This window comes from Saccopteryx leptura, chromosome 3 (genome assembly GCF_036850995.1).
Source record: "Saccopteryx leptura isolate mSacLep1 chromosome 3, mSacLep1_pri_phased_curated, whole genome shotgun sequence".
Classification (NCBI taxonomy): domain Eukaryota; kingdom Metazoa; phylum Chordata; class Mammalia; order Chiroptera; family Emballonuridae; genus Saccopteryx; species Saccopteryx leptura.
The window spans coordinates 209032163-209056389 of NC_089505.1; positions in this window are offsets into that span (position 1 = coordinate 209032163).

The window sequence follows — 24227 nt, forward strand, 5'->3', positions numbered from 1 at the left end:
GGTCCAATTAGGAGCCATCCCTGGGTAAAGAACCACCTAGCTCTGCTGCTCAGAACAGGGGGCTGTGGGTGGGGCAGTTTCATCTTGAAGAGGAAGTTGGGTGTGCAGGCACTTTGTTGCAGGCACTTTGTTGACATATCCAGTGTAGGAGTGCTCCTGGGAGACCATCTCACATTTCTGAAAAGTGACTTTGTAAGTTAGGACTTCGCATCAAGCATTCCCAGGAGAGCCCAACCAGATGCAGCTGGTAACCTCCTGAATTTGCAATTCCTCTTGGCTTGCCATCTTCTTGTACCTTCCTTCTGAGACTACCTTACTTTGTCAGCTTATTACCTGTTTGAAGCTGACTTGTTGCTGGACTTCCTCTTCTGCTTAGGTAAGTTGACTTCCAACTAGAATGCTTGACTCTTGGACAAGGTGAGTGTTTGGATTTTCAAGTTTGGTCTTAGATCATGCTAAGGATGATCTTAGCTTGGATGAAATGGTCTTACTTCTTGCCCCCTAACCTCCTTTTCTTCAACTCAAATTTACTCTGCTCCAAGTTATCATCTACCCAAGAGTGCCTCCTTTGCCAGCCCACCAGCATAGTCCTGAGGGAATGACATTAAGAAATAGTTGGTGGTTTCAGTAAGAGCAATTTTAGAGGAATGGTTGGGGCAGCAACCAGATAGAAGCAGGTTGAGGAAGTGGAAAGAGTGAGTCTAAGACGACACTTCTGCCTAGTTTAGATGAGAAGGGAAGGAAGAAAACAGCTACATGCCAAGAGTTGTTTTTCTTTTAATTTTAAGAAATTGATTCTGATTATATGATACATAATTTCACAAAGCCCTTTGAAAAGTAAAAATAATAAAGAATAAATTTCTAATTTTCCATGATTCAACTACTCTCATAATTACGATAGTTACTAATTTGGGGGGCACCTACTCCATAAAAGAATCATGCCAGTCACTTTATAATAATGTTCCTAGTAACTGTGTAATATTATACAAAGGCCCAGATGAGCCCGAATTAAGACAGATCTGTCTGTGATACAGAACAAGATGGTATGCCTTCCCCTCAAGCAATGATTGGCATCCATTGATTTACAAGGAGGCTGAGAAGTTTGCTGTGGGTAAAACTCAAATCCTGGCTTCAGTAGGGTTTTAGCCATTGATAGATATGTCTTGAGAGAGTTCCAGGGATAGGCTGATTGCTGATAGGGAGTACACAACTTGTTGAGGAAGAAGTCTGCAATGAGAAAGCTGGGCTTTAGTCCTGGAAGTCAGTCTGGCTGTCACGGGCCAGGGCCTTACTCAGCTTCCTTGCATGTTTCTTCTTAGGAGAAAACAAAGAAAGACTTCTGTGTAACAGAAAGAACCATTTTATGAAACTCTGCAATGCCCTAGGGCCTATCAGTGAGTGGGTAAGTGAATGTAGCACCCAGGAAGAGAGCTTTTCCTCTTACAATTTGAAAAAGGGTGCTGACAGGCATCGCAGGGGCTCTTCAGCCTTAAAATTCCCCCAAGGCTAGCACCATGGGGCCAGCTATGGTGATAGAAAATTACTGTCTAACTTGTAGCAAGATAATAGTAGCTGACATTGGTTCGGTAGCAGTTTAGCTTGAGCATTAATGCTGAAACAATGGGCTCTCTTACTTCCTGTTTTTCTTCTTTTTCCTTTTCTTTTTCTTTTTTTCTTTTTTGGAGGGAAAGAGGGGGACAGACAGGAAGGGACAGAGATGAGAAGCATCAACTCATAGTTGCAGCAGCTTAGTTGTTCATTGATTGTTTTCTCATATGTGCCTTGACCAGGAGGCTCCACCCGAGCCAGTGACCCCTTGCTCAAGCCAGCAACCATGGGCTCAAGCTCAGTGACCTTGGGCTTTAAGCCAGTGAACTTTGGGCTCAAACCAGCAATTGTGGGGTCATATCTATGATCCCACACTCAAGCCAGTGACCCCACACTCAAGCTGGTGAGCCAATGCTCAAGCCAGATGAGTCTGTGCTCAAGACAGTGACCCCACGCTCAAGCTGGTGACTTTGGGGTCTCGAACCTGGGCCCTCAGCATCCCAGGCTGATGCTTTATCTACTGGGCCGCCACATGGTCAGGCTCTTACTTCCTGTTTTTCAAAGGCATTGTTGACTAGGGGAACAATGTTAAGTCCCCAAATGAGGCACTGGGGTGGCTTCTAGCTCACTATGGTGTGGTTACAGCCAGCATCATGGTATCTAGTTAAGCTAATTGTAACAATAAATGATGGTGTGACCAATTCAAGAACACACATAAGATCTGCTCACTAATGTCTTTGCACAAGCAACACCTTTTCAATGAGAGCACCCTGTATAAAACTGAACACTGCCTAGCACCCCCTACCCCAACTTCCTCTCCATAGCACTTATAACCACAAAAGCACTGTCTCGGTCTATGTATTTACTGCTCTGTCCCCAGGGCCTAGGTCAGTGACTAGTACAGAGTATTTGATATTCATTGAATTCATTCATTTTGTGGGTTTCCCAGAATATTTGGGAGAGGATGAGAACTATTAAGTTTTTTTTTTAAGTCAGTGAAAGGAGAGGAGACAGAGAGACAGACTCCCACATGCACCCTGACCGGAATCCACCTGGCAAGACCACTAGGGGGTGATGTTTTGCCCATCTAGGGTGTTGCTCCATTGCTCAGCAACCAAGCTCTTCTTAGCACCTGAGGCAGAGGCCATGGAGCCATCCTCAGGGCCAGGAGCCAACTAGCTCCAATTGAGCCATGGCTGCGGGAAGAGAAAAGAGAGAGAAAGAAAAGCAAGAGGAGGAGGGGGAAGGAGGGGAGAAGCAGATGGTCACCTCTCCTGTGTGCCCTGACCAGGAATCAAACCTGGAATATCCACACTCCTGACTGATGCTCTACCACTGAGCCATCCAGCCAGGGCCAAGATTTTTAATTTGCTTCTGGATTTATAGCCTGGGGGGAATCTAGCACATTTGCTTATATTTATTGTAACCCTACAAGGCATTTATAATATGCCCATTAGATAGATGAGGAATCTAGGCCTTAGAGGAAAAATAACTTGCCTCAGGGCTCATAGATCATAGGGCTGGGCAGTATAAACTGGTATGAGAAGTAAGAAGACCATGTGGGAGGTATTGCTATAACTGAGGCAAGAACTAACAAAAGCCTTAATTGATATGATAAAAATGAGAAAAACAGAAAAAAAATGGAAAGGAAAGAAACTGAAGATTGGTTAGAAATATGGAAGAAAGAATTTGACCTGCTACTAGAAGGAGCCCATAAAAATCAAGTGAGGAAAGCAGGGTTCCTTCTAAGAGGGAGGTAACTTCAATTTCTTTCAGAAAGATAAGAGTGGCTGGGGGAAAACCAAGAACATAACAGACCAAGTAAACTCAAACCTTGGGAGTTTTGAGCAAATCTGTGGTGAATATACGTTAAGGTAGATTTCATACTTGGATTTGAATTGCAAAACAGATGAGAGTAAAATACCTTATGGCAAAAAGAATCAGAGTTGAGTCATAATACAGAGAAGATTCTGGCAGTGGTATCCAAGGAGTGAGTCAGGAAGCAGTACAAAGCCTTGGGCAGAGGGATTCTCACTATTAAGACTCAAGGTTGTGGATCACGAGATTCCTAGGCAATGGAAGAGACCCTGGGAACAGGCCTTGGCTTAGGGAAATGGAATCAGTGGGTCCAACTAAGAAGGTCTGGCCCGCCCCACTTCCCTCCTCACTCCAGCTCCTTATTCCAGTTCATCAGCTGGCATTGCAGACTATCCCAGGATCCTCCCGGGGGATTTGGAGAGGAAACTAGAAGCAGATGACTGGATCAGAAGAGCCAGCTAGGATGGTCAGCCACACATGGTGAGAGGCAGGTAGGGAAAGTGAAGCCTAATGCACATAAGAAGCTTCAAGCAGATAAATCCATCCCAAGTCACACTAGCCACTGTCTAGAGGGCTCCTATTTGTTCATTCAATCAATGTTTACTGAGTGTTCTGTATAGGCCAGGCTTGGCTTCCAGCACTGGACCTAGTGCTGGGAATCAAGCTATAAAATAAGCGATTTCCTGATTTCTCCACTCTTCTGGAGAAAGAACTGGAATGACATCTGGCTCTCACTGGCATGAAGATCGCACAGGACTGCATCTGCACCAGGCAGACATCAGCTTGGGCAGTGAGGTCAGGCTGGGGACAGCATGGCCTAGTTGATACAATACTTGCATTGTACCTGGAATTTGTGTTTATTTTCTATGCTCAACTTGGTATTTTTTTATATTTGATAAGCAAATTAACTATATTTTCTTATAAGTAATTTCCAGAAACGCAGTTATGATAAATGGGGGAAGAGTGGCTTTTTATGTTCAGTCTTAACAGCAACAATGTGCCTGAATTGCTGGGCCTACCAACCATTGTTAACAACCGTATTTCAAACCACTCAGGAGAAACAGCAGCAAATCCGGGGGAGGGCATGATCCATTACTCCTTCATTATATGGCCAAACCGTGATTCACAGTGGGGAAGCCCCTGAAGGGTGTAAGGATTTTAAGTCATTGCAGGAGCAGAGGTCAGTGTGCAGCTACTCTGGAGAGATGATCTCACCCAGAACTCTTTAAGACACAACATTTGGTAACCACTTAACTCATAATGGCAACCTGGCAATGAACTTCCCTTAGGGCATGTGCCCTAGTTCACTCAGCCAACAAGTAGGCCTACAAGATCATGCCTGTTCTCCCAGGCAAGAGTATTTGTCTTAATTACTCAAAGAGTAATGAAGAAACAGAGATAGTGTCATCAATAACCCTAGGCCTTCATGGAGATGAATACTCAACTATTTGCCATTGTGGAATGTGTTTTCCCAGTAACAATGTTGTACATGATTGTAAGATCACTTTAATGGTTTATTTAACTCTGAAACACATATGTGGTTGACTCCTATACAGAATCTAGCCCAGTGACTTTATTATAACTGGTACTCAACTTATAGTAATTGAAAAAAAAAGTTATGCCTGTAGAAAAAGGGGAAAGAATAAGAGAATGAACAAGAGGAGGAGCCAAAATAAAAGTTTTCTTTTCACCCGTATTTAATTTTGGATATATGTTTGTAGGTACAGGTTCCAGCTATAAAGGTTTCCATTGCTGCTTTAATGTAAACAGGATATTAGGAGACAGACGATTTTACCATCCCTTTTTAAAGTTTCTTGATCTATGATCTATACCCTATCAAAAACTGAGGCCATTCATTGCTACGAAGAATTTTAATCAGTGTAATTCAATCTTAACGTTTATTAAGTGCTTACTCTGTGCCAGGCACTTTTCTGATCATTTTACATGCATCCATCCATTCAAACTCTGAGGTAGAAACCATTGTTGCTTCCATCTTATAGATAGGGACACTGAAGCACAGAGAGTAAGTAACTTGTTCAAGATCTCATGACTAGAAAGTGATAGAGCCAGGATTCACAATCAGACAACCTGACTCCAGAGGCTGCGCTTGCAGCCACCATGATGCATTGGCTCTGCAGACTTAGCTGGCCTAGTAGAATGGTCAGCAAACTGTGGCTCGCGAGCCACAGGCGGCTCTTTGGCCCAAGTGTGGCTCTTCCACAAAATACCACATGCAGGCGCTACCTCGATAAGGAATGTACCTACCTATATCGTTTAAGTTTTAAAAATTTGGCTCTCAAAAGAAATTTCAATCGTTGTACTGTTGATATTTGGCTCCATTGACTAAAGAGTTTGCTGACCACTGCCCTAGTATGTATCTCCAAGTAAATAATTTCCTAAAACCACCCTTAGATGTGTAAATGTTTGGTGCTCATTTGTTACCCCTGAAATTTGTTAACTTTCTTTTTTTTTTTTTTTTTTTTTTTCATTTTTCTGAAGCTGGAAACAGGGAGAGACAGTCAGACAGACTCCCGCATGCGCCCGACCGGGATCCACCCGGCACGCCCACCAGGGGCAACACTCTGCCCACCAGGGGCGACGCTCTGCCCACCAGGGGGCGATGCTCTGCCCATCCTGGGCATCGCCATGTTGCAACCAGAGCCACTCTAGCGCCTGAGGCAGAGGCCACAGAGCCATGCCCAGCGCCCGGGCCATCTTTGCTTCAATGGAGCCTTGGCTGCAGGAGGGGAAGAGAGAGACAGAGAGGAAAGCGCGGTGGAGGGGTGGAGAAGCAAATGGGCACTTCTCCTGTGTGCCCTGGCCGGGAATCGAACCCGGGTCCTCCGCACGCTAGGCCGACGCTCTACCGCTGAGCCAACCGGCCAGGGCCTTAACTTTCTTTTTGAAACAAAATGACAAGCATACTTTTTAAAATCATCTTTTTCTGCCCTCTTTTTCACAAGAGGTAGTAGTAACTCTTTAAGAAACAAAGTAAGTGTAGAGTTACTTTTTTGAGAACAAACCATGTAGAGCCATTCTTAAAGAAGCTGGACCAGAATTTCAGAACCTATTTTTTAACAGGTTCTAGTTGCTACTATGGGAAAGCAACCTATATACCGGTAATGTTAATATTCAATAAGATCATAAAATTTGTTTATTTATATGCATTAAAATCTGGAAGTTACCTCTCATCTTTTCATTTTTCTTTTTCTCTTTCTTTCTTTCTCTCTTTCTTTCTTCCTTGCTTTCTCTCACTCTCTTTCTTTCTCCCTCTCTCTCTCTCTTTACTTTCTGTTAATTTTAGTATTCTAATTCTATATATTCCATTTTCTTCACCTTGAATAAAAGTGAATTATCTGATAAAACAATAAAGTAGGCTAGGAGTTTAAAGATCACATCTTTAGTACCCTTTTTTCTGATAAGATATCAATTCTTCATTTATACAACAAAAGTAAAGATCTAAAATGCAGTTCTAAAAATATGACATTATGATTCTTTAATAGTATATTAAAATGCTATCTAAATATTCAGAGAAACAATTACATAATTTTTCATACCCTTGATTAACCAATGAAATATTTAACTGCCTTAGAAAAGTATAACTCAAACCCTAGATCCCAAATCTTATAACCAAATTACCTTTTTCAGCCCTGGCCAGTTGGCTCAGTGGTAGAGCGTAGGCCTGGCGTGCAGGAGTCCAGGGTTCGATTCCCGGCCAGGACACACAGGAGAAGCGCCCATCTGCTTCTCCACCCCACCCCTCCTTCCTCTCTGTCTCTTTCTTCCCCTCCCGCAGCCAAGGCTCCACTGGAGCAAAGTTGGCCAGGGCGCTGAGGATGGCTCTGTGGCCTCTGCCTCAGGTGCTAGAATGGCTCTGGTTGCAACAGAGCAACGCCCCAGATGGGCAGAGCATCGCCCCTTGGTGGGCATGCCGGGTGGATCCCGGTCAGGCGCATGTGGGAGTCTGTCTGACTGCCTCCCCATTTCCAACTTCAGAAAAATACACAAAAAAAAAATTACCTTTTTCTTTTCTTTTTATTTATATTTATTTATTTACTTCATTTGATTGCTGAAGATCTTAATGGAACTGCATTAAAATTTTTTTCAGTTACACTTTACATTCAGTATTACTTGGTGTTAGTTTCAGGTGTACAGCACAGTAGTTAGATAATCATATACTTCATAGAGTGGTTTCCCCAGTATGTTCAGTACAGTAGGGTACTGTACTGTTATTACAATATTATTGACTATATTCCCTATGCTGTACTTTACATCCCCATGGCAGATTTTATAACTGGCAATTTGTACTTCTTCATCCCTTCAACATTTTCACCCATTCCCCCTAACACCCCTCCCATTTGGCAACCATCAGTCTGATCTGCATCTATGAGTCTGTTTCAATTTTGTTTGTTCATTTCTTTTGCTCTTTAGGTTCCACGTATAAGTGAAAGCACATGGTATTTGTCTTGACCTGATTTATTTCACTCAGTATACTACCCTCTAGGCCAGTGGTCAGCAAACCGTGGCTCACGAGCCACATGCAGCTCTTTGGCCCCTTGAGTGTGACTCTGGGGGGGGGGTGTCGGTTGGTGGGTCAGGTGAGGGGACACGGCACAGGATGAGCAGTGCAGGGGGGAGGCACACAGTTCATGCACGAGTTGAGTGAGCATGTGGCTTCCCTTTTCCCTCCTCCTTCCCCTCCCCCTTCCCCTTCCCCCTTCCTTCCCCTCAACCCTCCCCATTCCTTCTCCTTCCCCCTTTCTGTTTCTCCTCCCCTTTCCCCCTCCTTTCCCTCTCCTTTCCAAGGTAATCACAGCCTCAGCTTTCACATTCTTCATTTTTCAGGTGGGGAAAACAAGGCTCAGAGAGGTTGGGAACCACAAAATACCTTCTGCTTCTTTCCCTAGGCCAGTGGTTGGCAAACCACAGCTCTCCGGCTCTTTGGCCCCTAGAGTGTGGCTCTACACAAAATGTCACATGCGGGAGCACAGGTACGCAGGGGTGGTATCGGTTGGTGAGGCCATGGGGAGAGGCGCCACAGGATACACAGCAGCAGCACAGGGGAGGCGCGCCATAGGATATGCAGCACAGGGGAGGAGCGCGTGATTCATGCACGAGTTGATTGAGCATGTGGCTCATCAGCGCAGTTTGCCAACCACTGTTCTAGGCCCATCCATGCTGTTGCAAATGGTAACATTTCATTTTTATGGCCAAGTAATATTCCATTGTATATATATACCACAGCTTTTTTTTATCCACTCCTGTCTTGATGAGCACTTGGATTGCCTCCCTACCTTGGGTACTATAAATAAATCTGCAATGAACAGAGAGGTGCATATATTCTTTTGCATTAGTGTTTTTGGTTTCCTCAAATATACTATATTTCCCTGTGTATAAAACACTCCCATGTATAAGACGCACCTTAATTTTGGGGCCCAAAATTTGAAAAAAAAATGAATTACATAAAGTTATTGAACTCAAGTTTTATTCATCATAAAATTCATACAACTCCTCAAGTGGGAAATGCAAGTAAAAAAATCTACGACCACTGTGTAAAATGCTCCAAGTTTTTAGACCCCAAATTTTTCAAAACAGAGTGCATTTTATACATGGGGAAATATGGTATACCCAGAAGTGGAATCACTGGGTCTTAAGGCAATTCCATTTTTAATTTTTTGAGGAATCTCCATACTGTTTCCCATAGTGGCTGCACCAGTCTGCATTCCCACCAGCAGTAAAAAAGGGTTCCCTTTTCTCCACACCTCATCAACACTTGTTCGTTGATTTATTGATGACAGCCATTCTGATAGGTGTGAGGTGATATATCATTAAGGTTTTAATTTGTACTTCTCTGATTTTAGTGACATTGAACATCTTTTCGTGTCTATTGGCCATCTGTTCATCTTCTCTGGATAAATGGCTGTTCAGGTCCTCTGCCCATTTGTTAATGAGATTTGTGTGTATGTGTGTGGTGTTGAGTTGTATGAGTTCTTCATGACTTTTTAATATTAATTCCTTATTGGCTGTATCATTGGTGAATATCTTCTACACTCAGAAGGTTGTCTTTTCATTTTTTAAATTTACTGTACAAAAACTTTCTAGTTTAATATAGTCCCATTTGTTTATTTTTTTAATTTCCTTTGCCCAAGGAGATATGTCAGAAAAGAAATATTGCTAAAAGAAATGTCAGAGATTTTTCTGCCTATGTTTTCTTCTAGAAGTTTTATGATTTTGAGGTATACATTTAAGTCTTTAATACATTTTGAGTTTATTACTGTGTATAGTATAAGAAGGTAGTCTAGTTTCATGTTTGGTGTTTTGTTTGGTTCTTTTTGCATAATTTTGTCCAATTATCTGACCCTGGCTGGTTAGCTCAGTTGGTTAAGAATGTTGTCCCAAAACAATAAGGTTGTAGATTCAATCCTCAGTCTGGGCACACACAAGAAGCACCCCCCCCCCAAAAAAAAAGCACAATTGAGTAGAACAACAAATACTTCTCTTTCCCTTGCTCTTTCTAAAAAAAGTTTAAAAATAAATAAAAAAATTAAGCCCTAGCCAGATAGCTCAGTTGGCTGGAGTGTTGTCCCAGAGTGTGGAAGTTGCCATGTTTGATCCTCGGTCAGGGCACATACACGAGCAGCTCATTGTTTCTGTCTCTCTCTCTCTTCCTGCCTCTCTAAAAAGAGAGAGAGAGAGAAATCTCATTTAAAAAGTTTTTTTTTCTGCTACCTTGTTTTTCAAATCACTGATTTAATCCTCTGCTACATTTAGTCTGCTTTTGATTCCTTCTAGTGTATTCTTCATATTATTCATTTCTGAATGGTTCTTTTTTGTGGTTTCTATGTCCTTTTGTATGCTTATTTCTTTGTCGAAGTTCTCACTAAGTTTCTTGAGCTTATAACTGTTGTTTTGAACTCTGATAGATTGCTTACCTCCATTTCTTTTCATTCTTCTTCTGGGAGTTCTTTCTGTTCTCTCTTTGTCTCCTTATTTTGGCACCTCTCTGTATCTGTTTCTGTGTTTTAGGTGTATCTGAGATGTCTCCAAGTCTTGGCAAGGTGGCCTTATTTAGTAGGTTTCCTGTGGGGTTCACTGGTACAGTCTCTCTGATCATTTGATCTAGATTCTCTAGAAATATCCCTTTTCTGAGTCTAGTCTTCATTGCTGTTGGCTAATCTGTGGGTGGCTTTGACCCTCAGGCTGGTTGACTGTAAGGATTGATTCTGACTACAGTGTATGAGCAATATTGTACAATTGTATGAAAGATGCACCATAAAGTGGAATTTGTCCCAGGAGGTTCTGGTGCCTGCCAAGATCTCCCTTTGGGTTTGCTGTTTGTGGAGTTAATCAAGTCATGCTCTTGTGCACTGATGCCAGCCACTGGGTATATTGGTTCTGGTACCTCTTAGGAGAGACTCCCGTGTAGGTCAGTGTCAAATGCTGCTTGTAAGAGGTCCTGAGTTACCTGTTTGGAGCTACAAAGCAAGCCACATGGTGACTGCCTGTTCTGGGCCTGAGTGTATGTGGGAAGGGCCAAGCTGTTTACTGGGGCATGCTTTCACTAGTAGAGTCTGGGACAGGTAAGCACAATTCCTACGGCACTCTGAGGTTCTCCACCTGCTGGCTACCTGTTAGGCTCAGCCATTGAAGAGCCTCTGGCAGTACATGAGATATGTGAAGCAAATTCTGAGTCATGAGGTAGAGACGAGTAGTGTTCGCCAGGTTAATATAGATTCAAAGTTGGCACTGGTGCTGAGTCTGAGGCCACTCAGCAAAAATCTCAGTGTATACCAATGCCAGCCACCATGTGCCTGGGGCCTGTGAACCTTTGCAGTGGGGCCGGGTCTCAGGGAGTACTCTGGGTGGAACCAGTAGAGGTCATCAGGCTAAAAGAAATTAAAATTAGACCCTGTGGAGGGTAGGCTCTGCACATGAACGGTGGCACTGCTCAGGGCATGTGGGGGAAAATCCTCCTTGTCTCAAAGCCACACAACTCAGTCTCTTCCTGTGTGTTTCTAATACCCCTTGAGTCTTCTCAGACCTCACTGAGAGCCTTCCAAGAAAGACTGCAATGCAGGCCCAGGCTGGCTGCAACCAGAAGACTCCTCCGTAGGGTGTGAGTTTGGCGAGGAGAGATCACAGTGAGTTGGGAGGATGCAGCTACTGTATTTCCTCAGGCCCATGCTGTAAGGGGGGTGGTTCAGGTCAGAGGCATGGGAAAAACAGCCCTCACCCTAAAGCCACTCCATTCACTTTCTCCCTGTACATCTCTGACATCCCCTGAATCTGCCCAGACCTCCTCGAGAGCCTTCCAACAAAGTCTGCAACATGGACCCAGGCTGGCTGCAGCGAGCTAATTCCTCCAATTGGCAGGAGCTTGGCAGAATGGGACCACTGGGAGTCAAGAGGGTGGGGCGTCATTCCCTTAGGCTGATGCCATATGGAAGGGAGTGCTTGACCCAGGAAAGATGGCATCCATGGGCATGAGAGAGGGACTCAGCACAGGGATATTGGCAGCTGTCTCTCTAGCCTTCTCCCCAAAGCCACACAACCCAATCTCTCCTTGTGTGAGTCCAGTCCTCTTTGAACATCTGTTTCTCTGCTCAGGGCATGTGGGGGAAAATCCTCCTTGTCTCAAAGCCACACAACTCAGTCTCTTCCTGTGTGTTTCTAATACCCCTTGAGTCTTCTCAGACCTCACTGAGAGCCTTCCAAGAAAGACTGCAATGCAGGCCCAGGCTGGCTGCAACCAGAAGACTCCTCCGTAGGGTGTGAGTTTGGCGAGGAGAGATCACAGTGAGTTGGGAGGATGCAGAATGGGAGCCCAAGGTGAGTGCCCACAAATTAGATTTTGTGTGTTGGTCCTTTAAGAGGGCAGCTGGGCTTTTAGCCATCTCCCATGTCATCCTGGTAAACAAAATCCTTGCTGATTTATATAGCCAGATACTTCATGGGCTCCTCATCCTGGCACTGGTGCTGAGGGTTGAGACTTCTCGCTCTTCAGGGGGCATTTTTGCAGCTGAAATATCCCTCTGATTCTCAACTGCCACTTGTGGGTACAGGGCCAGCCCTTTCATGTATCTGCCCTTTCTACTAGTCTCATTGTGGCTTCTTTTGTAAATCCTGGAGTATAAGACTTCTGTTCAGCTAGTCTTCCATTGGTTATTCAGGTTGATTGTTCTGCAATTTAGTTGTAATTCTGATTTGGTTTTGGGAGGAGATAAGTGTAACTTCCACCCACTCTGCCACCATCTTGGATCATTCCCAAGTCCTTTTCATTTTTCTTATCTGCCATTTTCTGAAGTTAATACCCAATTTTCTCTCATTTCTCCCAGGTTTGATATAAGGCTAACCTTTTCACATTTAATAAGCTTAGGAAAATGTCACCAAAAAGAAGTGGATGGGAATGCAGTCAGACTAACTATGTATTAATATATGATATTTTAGTATTTCAGTAACTCTTATGTTATTTTCTCCAGGTTCTGCTAGGTCTAGGATGGGGAAGAGAAACTCATCTGGAGTGATAACATTTCTTCTTCCCATTATTATTTCTTGCATAGGATATTTTTTAAGTTTTTATAATCATCTCACTTTGGAGATAAGAAAAGGAATAGGAAGTACATCCTTTTTATTGGGAATTTCTCCATAGAATGTTATTTTTACTTTCTTCACAAGATAAAAGAGAAGCTAAAATTATATCCTGCTTCAGTTTCAAATAATGCATTTTGGTTCAAAATTTGCTGCAAATTTTAGAACTTTCTATTGTGTCATAGTGACCTGGCTAGAGTTTTTTGATTCCTAAGCACCATTAATCTTATACTCCTAAATATATTTCAGATGCAGTTCAACAAATGAAAATGAGATGCTGTTAGTGGGTTTACAGTAACTGTGCCAATGATAATAAGCCCCTTAATAATAATAGCCTTAGGACCATGGCCAGGTGGCTCAGTGAACAGAGTGTCATCCTGGCATGCCAAGGTCATGGGTTCAATCCCCCATCCAGGCACATATGAGAAGCAACCAATGAGTGCACAACTAAGTGAAACAATGAGTTGATGTTTCTCACTCTCTCTCTGTCTCCCATCTTCTCTCTCTCAAGTCAATGAGAAAAAAAATTTTTTTAATAAAAAAGAAGAAGAACAGCCTCAGAGAGATGGACCAGTCAGGGACAGTCTTGTCTCTTCTTAAGAACAACTGTTAGAAGCCAAGCCCCTCTCTGGAGGCAAAATTGTTGTACTCGACATTTTGTTTGTTTAGATGACATTGTGAGACCCAATCCATCCTGCTAGCTCATTCTCGAAGGACAAGCCAAGCAATTGAAAACAGAGTCTATGCTCAGTTATGTCAAAGCCCAAGGGGTTACTGGCATCACAGGCTTCACTGCCCACCTGGAGCGAGTTTGTGTGGGAGAGAATAAAGGAAGGGTGCCGTCACCACTACCTTTCTTTTTGTGTCCACTGAACTACTAAACAGGTTTCTTTTCCTTTTCTAAAGTCTTATTTTAAAGGAGGCTAGCCTGTCCTGTGGGGCACAGTGGGTAAAGCATCAGCCTGGAATGCTGAGGTTGCTAGTTTGAAACCTGGGGCTTCCCTAGTCAAGGCACATGCAAGGAGCAAATACTACAAGTTAATGCTTCCAACTAAGCCCATAACCACCACTGCCTTTCTCACTCTCTCTATTCTGCCTCTAAAATAAATAAATAAAAACTTTAAAAAAATAAATAAAAGAGGCTCAATTCAGTTGAATCATGTCCAGATTACTGGAGCTGGTTTATAAGCCACTCTGTGAGGTTATCCCTGGCACAAATGTATCCCCTGTGTTTTACAGTAAAAAGGAATCCAGGGACATTGTTTAGTATGAGAATGTAGTCAAAGAGAAAATAGATAGCATATTAAGAAATTAGATCATTTATATATTTGAGCTTAATATTAGATAGTATTATTTCTTGGGAAAAGGCTAAAATGATATTAAAGTTTAAAAACAAATTCTTTAATAAATTAGGTTTAAATAATTATATTCCAATATCAGTGGAGAAAGATGATGGTAGAAGAATACACAAAAGAAACTTTCAATTAAAAAAATAATTTAATTTATTTTCATTAAGAAAAACAGGAGGTCTAGGAAGCAAACAATCTAGGTTGGAATATGAGAAGGGGACCTGGATAAAAAAGCCAAAACTAACTTCCTAATTCTGTGGAAAACAGAATTGAGAGGCATATGACAGAGCTACAGAAGTATTTAGAATTAACAATTGTAGCCTGACCAGGCAGTGGCGCAGTGGATAGAGTGTTGGACTGGGATGCAGAGGACCCAGGTTCGAGACCCCGAGGTTGCCAGTTTGAGCGCAGGCTCATCTGGTTTGAGTGAAAGACCACCAGCTTGAACCCAAGGTCGCTGGCTCCAGCAGGGGGTTGCTCGGTCTGCTGAAGGCCCACGGTCAAGGCACATGTGAGAAAGCAATCAATGAACAACTAGGGTGTTGCAACGCGCAATGGAAAACTAATGATTGATGCTTCTCATCTCTCTCCATTCCTGTCTGTCTGTCCCTGTCTATCCCTCTCTCTAACTCACTCCCTGTCTCTGTAAATAAATAAATAAATAAATAAATAAATAAATAAATAAATAAATAAAATTTAGAATTAACAATTGTATACATTAAGAGAAAATAAAAGAACCAATTAATAACTCTAGGAATATTTTTAAATTTGAATAAGAAAGAGAACAAAGTCATGCCATTCTACTTAGCTCAGACAAAAAAGAAATTTACAGTCATCATCGTGTCAACTCTGAATGTTGATTTGCTTAAAAATTATGATATAACTTCAGAAGAATGGTAATTACTATGCAATTTTTAGAGCTATGTTCATGAGTTACTTTAATAAAAATTTTTTAAAAAGAGAAAAACCCTCTGGATAAAAGATAGTAAAATCATATCAGCCAAAAAAAAAAAAAAGCCCAAAAATAAAAAAAATTTTAAAAAGTTGTTTTATGAGTTAGCTGAAAGCTGTAAGCCTCAGCCAGATAAAGATCAAATAGAATAAAGGCTAAGAGAAACCTTTGTTGTTGTTGTTTTTTAGTAGAAATTGGCCCTGTTCCTAGAAATCCTCATTTTCTGGTAATCAGACCAGCATGCCACTGATGAAGCAGAAATGTGACAGCATATTCTACTAAGTCAAAGGCACACAAAAATTATGAAAAGGACATGGAGAAACTGATAGGGCTCTAGATATTCTGCTGAGCTAATAATCAGTAGAGAACTAATTTACAAGTGGATAAGATTCGAGTTTCTCTCAAGCTTCTAAGGTTTTCAAAATGTGTTTGTCTTACCACGTAGAGGCTTATAACAACAATAATCTAAATTCTGTTTATTTTTCTCAGAAAAGTCTCAAACATTTGAGGAGTCAATTCTGTACCCACTTCAGCAGGAAGAACTTGCCCCTTTATTGTGTGAATGATTTAACCAGGATCATTGCTCACTGTTCAGAGAAAGGCTCAACCTTTGGCTCAACCTGAGCTTCATGGTGCACTAAGCTCTTACCTCTCACCTCTATAAACTAGAGACAGATTTCTTATTTATATTACCAAATATTGATTGCAAACTTTCAGAAAAAGGAACCTCCCTTATAGGATTACAGAATGTTAGAGCAAAAGAGAACTGAGAGATGATCTTGAGTAAGCCACCATTTTACAGATGAAGCACAGAGTGACTTGCTGATGTCTTACTGAGCTGAAACACGAGCTGGCCTAAGCTTGGCTCCCCTGACTCTCAGATCCACGCTTCAGACCTGATGTCACATAGTTTCTGGCTCATTGCTTGGTGAATGAGTGTGTTAGGCACTGAGAAGGTAGAAACGAAGGAAATATGATACTTCAATTCACATCAAGGAACTCAAAATCTAATAGGGAGAGTGGATATATAGACTCACCCAAAAGCATTATATTGTACTCGGTACACTGTTGCTAGAATGATTTCTCTAAATATAGAAATGGGAACATTTTGTCTGTTCCTGCTTAAAACCCTGCAGTGACTCCTCCTTGTGCTCTGATCTCTTGTCTAACTGCATCGATATTAGTGTGGGAGATCAGACATAGGGAACCAATTACTTTTCCCTCCATGTGGCATGCTGTTCCATTCTGCCAGGACCTTGCCCACACTGCTCCCTACCTGGAATGCCCTCTCTTACAAAAGGGAGAAGGCTTATTTCCTTGGGTTCCTCCCCTCTAATCTCCACTCTCACAGGTAGAATTAAATACTCCTTCCTTTGTTTATTGTCTACTGTGTCCTGCTCACACTTATCCTATAGCATCTAGTGTGTTCTGTAACATTGATTAAAAAAAAAATCATAAATGTATTTACTATTTACACTTATATCTTTCTCTACTAATTGAAGGTAAACTCCTTGATGGCAGCACCATCTTCGTGGTACCTCTAGAATGTAGCCCCACTGAAGGCACTGCCCACAGAGGTCCCTACCAGGTGCTATGGAGACACAGTGGAAGGGACCCTGACCTGCACTTGGAGGAGCTGCCCCAGAGGATAAAGTGTGTGGACCACATCTTAAATGATCAGTAGCCCATCAAGACAGAGGGCTGGGGTTGGTTCATATCTGATGGCAATAATAGAATGCATAAGCGATGCAGAGGCCTGAGATAATTTGGAAATGGTGGCATGTTTGAGAAATGTTAAAGAAACCCCAGAGGACGGACTGTGGGATATGGTGATTTTGCTGTTGTTGTTAAAGTAAAAATGTTTACAAAAGCCAGTCAAGGCCTGTATGTGAAAGTCCTGCTAATCTATGCTGAGAAAGGAGTTTTGATTGTATTTTAAGGAGCTAGTAAAAAAGTTGTGAAGTTTAATATTCCAGAGTCTGAATAATTGGGTGAGCCTGTTGAGAGGAAAGACAAGGCAGCAGCTAAGTAGAGGCTGCCCTAGAGAGGGTTGGGGCCGCAGCTCCAAGTCCAGCATGACATTGCTGATTGGAGGGTTCAGAGAACTATGCCTGGTGGTGGTGAGAGGTGATGGGAGCCAGGAGCACGGCAGTGGCGACGAGAAAAGGAGGATGATCGGAGAGACCCAGCGGTGGGGGTATGGTGAGTGGGGACTAGTTGAAGATGAGGAACTAATACTAGAGAAAGAGAGGAGTGAAGAATGATTTTAAGCATTTATCCTGACTGTTTAAATGGGTACCTGTGTCCTGACATGGGATAAGGGAAGAAGAGGTTTTAGAGAATAACATTAAATTGAATTTGTGATGCTTGTGAGCTACATACATAAAGATATTAAGAAGAGAGTTGGAATTATGTGTTTCTTACTTAGAATGCGTACAGGTCATGAGGATATCTAGATGATAATGGAATGCCCAGGAGAGGATGAGAGCACCTGGAGATCATGTGAGTGAGAGGAGAAGGGCTAGGATGGAACTCCTGGGAAAGGAGAGAGAGGAGAGCCAGACAGCAAAGACGACACCGGAATAGACAAAGAAGTAGGAACAAATCCAACGTGGAATCATGGTAGCCACAGAAAAAGAGTTTATTCCACAGAGAAGAAAGAGTTAGTGGTGTTGAAACCAAAGAAAAGATAAAGATGGTGAGGATTGATAAAAGGTCCTGGAAGAGCTGTAATCAAAGGCTGCAAACATGCTCATTGGGGGCTGGAGGAGGTCCAGCATAAACCAGCCCCAGCGCTGAGCCAGTGAATCCGAGACAAAAGGTTATTTCCCAGTCCCACAAGCCTGAGGTTGAATTAAACTATGATTTATGCTAAAATGGCTTCATCTATTTAGAGCTAGTGAAATTGAGGTGATTCGACTATCTCTGGCAGGAACTTGAGAAAGAATTGAGGGCCATTCACATTAATTCTTCATTTGCATAAGTTGAGGTTCAGTTAAGGAGATAGCTGACTAAAGAAGTAAGAGAAAAACAAAAAGGAAGGGAAATGGGAAGCATTTGCTCTTTAAAACGGTGATGTACCAAACAGCAGTTCTAGAACCTTTATTCTCCTGCCTCCATGTAGTCCAGAGTCTATTTATAGGAATACTATAAGCTAGCATGGCCAATATAGGTTTTAGTGGGCTAACAGAACATGTGATCACCCTATAATTTGTTCCAGATTCCTCAAAAGTCCCTTACAAAGAAAGGGACTTTGTAAGTATGAGGACTCAACATGTGTTCTGTGGACAGTGTTGAAATGGAGACGAAGAACTTAAAAATTGTCAAGTCAAATTAAGAATGCTGAGCTTGTCCTGTGGTGGCGCAGTGGATAAAGTGTAGACCTGGAACACTGAGGTTGCCAGTTTGAAACCCTGGGTTTGCCTGGTCAGGGTACATATGGGAGTTGATGCTTCCTGCTCCTCCCCCTTCTCTCTCTCTTCTCAAAAATGAATAAATAAAATCTTTTTTAAAAATCACTTGATAAATTAAGAATGCTGTGACATACAGCACTTCACCAATGGACTTGTCATTGAGCAGGGTACTGGGTGAGTTTGGGTGTTGTGAAATTCACACAGTGATTCACATGGGACATGACCTGGGCACAAGTCATGTGCAGGACGACGAGGTGAGAGACCACAGTAGTTTGGAAATTTTAGAAAAAACTAAAAAACAATAAACCCACAGACAGTTTGAGAAGCACTACTTTTAGTTCACAACCCATTTGTAAGTTAAGCTTCTTACAGTTATTTTGGAACAAGGTAGTTGACAGAGAGCTTGAGCACACACCAAAAAATTTAGACCTAAAGTGAGAGGAAATTGAAAGTCATTGTGGAAGATGTGAATTGGTGCTGGAAGTGTGTCCAAAATTAGCTTCTGGAAAGACCTTCTAGGTTAAATGCAAGCCAGTTTATTTCTTAAATTGTTTTGTTCATTAGAATATCCCCTGGGTCTGTTAACAGTACCTGGTACCTAGTAGGTACTAAATAAGTATCTGTTGACTGTTGAATTAGTTGTTGTAACTACAACACTGAGCATGGATTGTATAGGGAAAAGGAGAACATTAAAAAAAAACAGCCAGGAGAATTTAAGAACAATCTAAATATAGGTTGGTGAGACTAATCAGCCTAGTGGACATTAAAATAAAGAAAATATAGATCTAAGGAATATTGGGAGAAATCTCTAGTTTTCCCCATCCAAGTAGGAGGCAGCATGGCTATCCATTAGGCTCTCGGAAATTGGGGGTCCTCCTTGACTCTCCCTGTTGTCTTTACCCCCAGTGTTCTGTCTCTTTCTGAGTCTTAAACAAGTCTCCATTCTCACTTCTCCTCCTCTGCACAGGGCTTAGTTGAGCTGCAGCTCCTGCCCCAGGACTTCCGCAATCGCTTCCTAAATGATCTCCCTGGCAGGCTTTTCCCTGTCCGCCTTTCTGTCAAGATGGAAATCTAGTATTTTTACCTTGTTGTTTAAAACCATGAAATGGTTCCCAATTTACCCGCTAAGCCAGGGGTCAGGAACCTTTTTGGCTGAGAGAGACATGAATGCCACATATTTTAAAATGTAATTTCATGAGAGCCATACAACTACCAGTGTACGTTACGCATTATCCAATAAAAATTTGGTGTTGTCCCGGAGGACAGCTGTGATTGGCTCCAGCCACCCGCAACCATGAACATGAGTGGTAGGAAAAGAATGGATTGTAATACATAAGAATGTTTTATATTTCTAACGTTATTGTTTTTTTATTATTAAAAATTTGTCTGCGAGCCAGATGCAGCCATCAAAAGAGCCATATCTGGCTCGCGAGCCATAGGTTCCCGACCCCTGCTCTAAGCTTATGCAATACCTAACCCCTGTGGCAGCACAGCCCCTTACAAGGCCCCCTACCATCTAGTACTTGCCTTTTCTTTTTTTTTTTTCTTTCTTTTTTTTTTTTTTTTTTTTTTTTTTTTTTTGTATTTTTCTGAAGCTGGAAACGGGGAGAGACAGTCCGACAGACTCCTGCATGCGCCCCACCGGGATCCACCCGGCACGCCCACCAGGGGGCAACGCTCTGCCCCTCCGGGGCGTCGCTCTGTTGCGACCAGAGCCACTCCAGTGCCTGGGGCAGAGGCCAAGGAGCCATCCCCAGCGCCCGGGCCATCCTTGCTCCAATGGAGCCTCGCTGTGGGAGGGGAAGAGAGAGACAGAGAGGAAGGAGAGGGGGAGGGGTGGAGAAGCAGATGGGTGCTTCTCCTGTGTGCCCTGGCCGGGAATCGAACCCGGGACTTCTGCATGCCAGGCCGACGCTCTACCACTGAGCCAACCGGCCAGGGCCCTAGTACTTGCCTTTTCTTCTGCTCCTTCCTTACCTGGTGGCCCTTGAAGCTCAGCACATGGAGCTGCCTATGCCCCTGCCCCCGCCCGAGGGTGTGCATGCTAGTCCTGCTTCTGCGCTCATGCTATTCCTTCCAACGACTGCGCTCTACCCACCTGTGCTTACTGCTCCCTCCCTATTCGTTTCCTATGGCTGCTGCAAAAAGGGACCACAAATGTTGTGGCACAAACACACATGTCATTCATCTTACCTTTTGGGAAATCAGAAGTCTGAAATTAGTGTTATGGGGCTAAAACCAAGTTGTTAGCAGAGCTGCACACTTTCAGGAGGGTCTGGAGAGAATCTGTGCTTTGTCTTTTTTAGAGGCTCCCTGCATGTTTTGGCTGATGGTCATACCATCCCCACCTCTGCTACCATTGTCACATCTCCTCTGGCTCTGATACTCCCCCTTCCCTTTCACACAAGCATCCTTGTGAATCTATCCACTCACCTGGGTGATCAGTAATCTTTCCATCTTCCCTGAATGTATGAAGTCCCCATTGTCATGCAAAGTAACATATCCACAGGTTAGAGCACGGACATCTTTGGGGAGCCATTATTCTGCCTGCCATGCCATCCAACGCCCACTGATCTCTTAAAGCTCAGCTCAGCTAGTATTTTTCTTTTTTATTTTTTTAGAAGTAATTTTATGCAGAAAATTTAATTTAATGGGGTGACATTGACCAATAAGAGAACCTAGGTTTCAGGTAAACATTTCTATAGCATTTGAACTGTTGATTGTGTTGTGTGCCCATCAACCAAACTAAAATAATTTTCTGTCACTGCATATTTGTCCCTTTTTACTCCCCCTTCCACAACTCCCTTCCTCTGGTAACTGCTTCACTTTTCTTTCTTTTTTCTTTCTTCCTTCTTTTCTCTTTCTTTCTTTCTTTCTTTCTTTCTTTCTTTCTTTCTTTCTTTCTCTCTTTCTTTTTTTCTTGCTTTCTTTTAGTTCAGTTAGAGAAGGGGAGACAGAGACAGACTCCTGCAGGTGCTCTGATTGGGATCCACCCAGCAAGCCCACTAGGGGGCAATGCTCTGCCCATCTGGGGCGTTGCTCTGTTGCTCAGCAACCAAGCTGGTCTTAGCACCTGAAGCAGAGGCCATGAAGCCATCCTTGGTGCCTGGAGCCAACTCACACAAATCAAGCCATGGATGCAGGAGGTAAAGAGAGAGAGAGAGGAAGGGGGTGTGTGGAGAGGTAGATAGGTGCCTCTCCTCTGTGCCCTGACTGAGAATGAACCCAGGACATCCACACACTAGGCCAACGTTCTACCACTGAGCCAACTGGCCAGGGCCAATACTTCACTTCTCAGCTAGCATTTTTTTCTGAAGCATCCTCTGTTAATCCTTCCACACAGTTGTACTCTACTCTGTTTTGTGTCATATATATGATACCATCACGGCCTGGATTAGCCTCAGTTGTACATTAAATTTTTAAACATGCCTATCTCTTTACCATACTTTGAGCTCTTGAGAGGGCAGCTTATTTCTCTTCATATCACCAGCACTCAATATAGTACATGATGTATAGTAAATATGAACAAAATTTACTTTTAGAAAATAAAAGTACGAGGCACAGTGATGACCTATTTTTATGAGCCTTAGAGATGTAGAATTAAATGGTAACTAAAGCTAGTGTGCCCTGACTCTCCAGGGTTCTCTCCTGCCACCCACCCCCGCCCCTCCAGCCTCACTGTCACACCTGGCATCCCTTGAGTCATGTGGACTTTTTAACCCTTCTTTTCCCTGCCTTTCCCATCTACGTCTATCTGTAATGCCCTTCCTCCAACTTTTTTGTTTGACTCTCTATTCATTCAAGGCACAAATGAAAATTATTTTCTTCTGCAATGCCTTTATGATCTCCTCAAGAGACAATTAATCACTTCCTCATTTGCATTGCTAAGATATTTTGTACTTATCTGTATTACATATCTCACATTGTTTTGCTTGTTTTCCCACAAGTGTGTGCAAAGACCATATCTTGTTTATAACAGTGCTAGACATACAGCAAGCAATCAACAAGTTTGTTAAATTAAACCGAATATGTGCATGCCTGAGCATGGAGGGCCACAGAAAAGAATCGAAGACGAAGGATGCCCTTGAGAAAGGTAAGAAGGAAGGAGGAATTGGACATGACACAGAGTGTCAAGAGACTCATAGAAGCAGTGTGATGAAGAGCAGAGTTAGTGACTGACCTCTAAGTAAAGAGAAGAGCATGCACAGCAGCACCAACAACCACTGAGATGCTGACTGGGAAGTCGATGAGAAAGGCCACTGAGAGGTCCTAATGGTTTTAGGAAGCACAGTTTAGTGAGTGTTCAGTCAGGGCCCAGAGACCACTCTGTTGTTATGTCAGGCAAGAAAGAATCTCCAGAGAATAAATGACTCGAGGAAGAGGAGAACTAGACTTTTTATTCCATCAATCTGTTTGAATGCCCGAGTCCATGACACTGCAACACAGCGCCAAGTCAGGTTGGAAGGCTCGGTTTTTTCATTTGACATAGAGGGTTCAAAGTATGTGGTAATGTGGGTAGTTCTGAGGGAATACAGGGACCAACTTGATGTGTTCCCCTATAATAATCAGATGTTCTCAGCAATGGGGCACAGTCAACCTAGTGGTCCAGAGGCTCTTAGGATCAAAGGTAAAATGGCTAATCTTCCTTCAGACCTAAGAGTAATTTCTCTTCCATGGAACTTCTCTGGGTATTGGGATTTCTCTGAATGAGGCATTCTCTGACCCAATGGACCAATATTCTCCACACTTCTGCCTTCTTTGAACTTTGATCTCCTGTCTTCTACCAAAACTACCTTCAGCTGTATTTTCCAACCTATGTCCTGCTTGGCTAACCTCTGTGGCCAGCTGTCTGTCTTGACCCATACTAAGCCCAATCTAGACAAATTCCCATGCCTGCTACCTGCTTGGATTTTTTCCCAAGTTGGTATCATGTAGCATCTAGTTCTGTGATCTGCGTCTGTTGTGTCTACTTTGGTCTCATAGGTCATACATTTTCAACATGGTTCTTGAGGGATAAAAACAACTTAATTTTTAAAAACATTTACTTTTATTGATTTTAGAGAGAGAGAAAGGCACATCGATCTCTGTTCCCGTATATGCCCTGAGTGGGGATTGAACCAGCAACCTTTGGGCTTCAGGACGATGAAAACAGCTCATTTTTTAAATGTATAAAATGCAGATATACATACATAAACTGATATAATCATATATCTGTGGTATTAAAATGTCATGGGAGAGTGATTGAAAAGTGCCTAAAAATGCTGCTTAGGAGGGCAATGAGGGGAGTGAAAAACACTGTGATAGGTTATAAGACTGAAATTTGAGTTACAAGTTTAACTTAGAAGAGCGGATGACGAAGAAACAGAGGTAGCTAGGGTTGGTTACTTGTCTGGGAAGTAAATGATGGAGAAGATTCCAATCTAGGAAACAAATTTTGAGCATTTATTATGTGCCATGAACTGTGAAACCCTTTCACATTTGTTAGCAGGAAGCTTCTCCTTATTAGTTTCAATGCACAGGTTCCTTTAAGGAACAAAAGCAACAGTTTCCATTGAGATA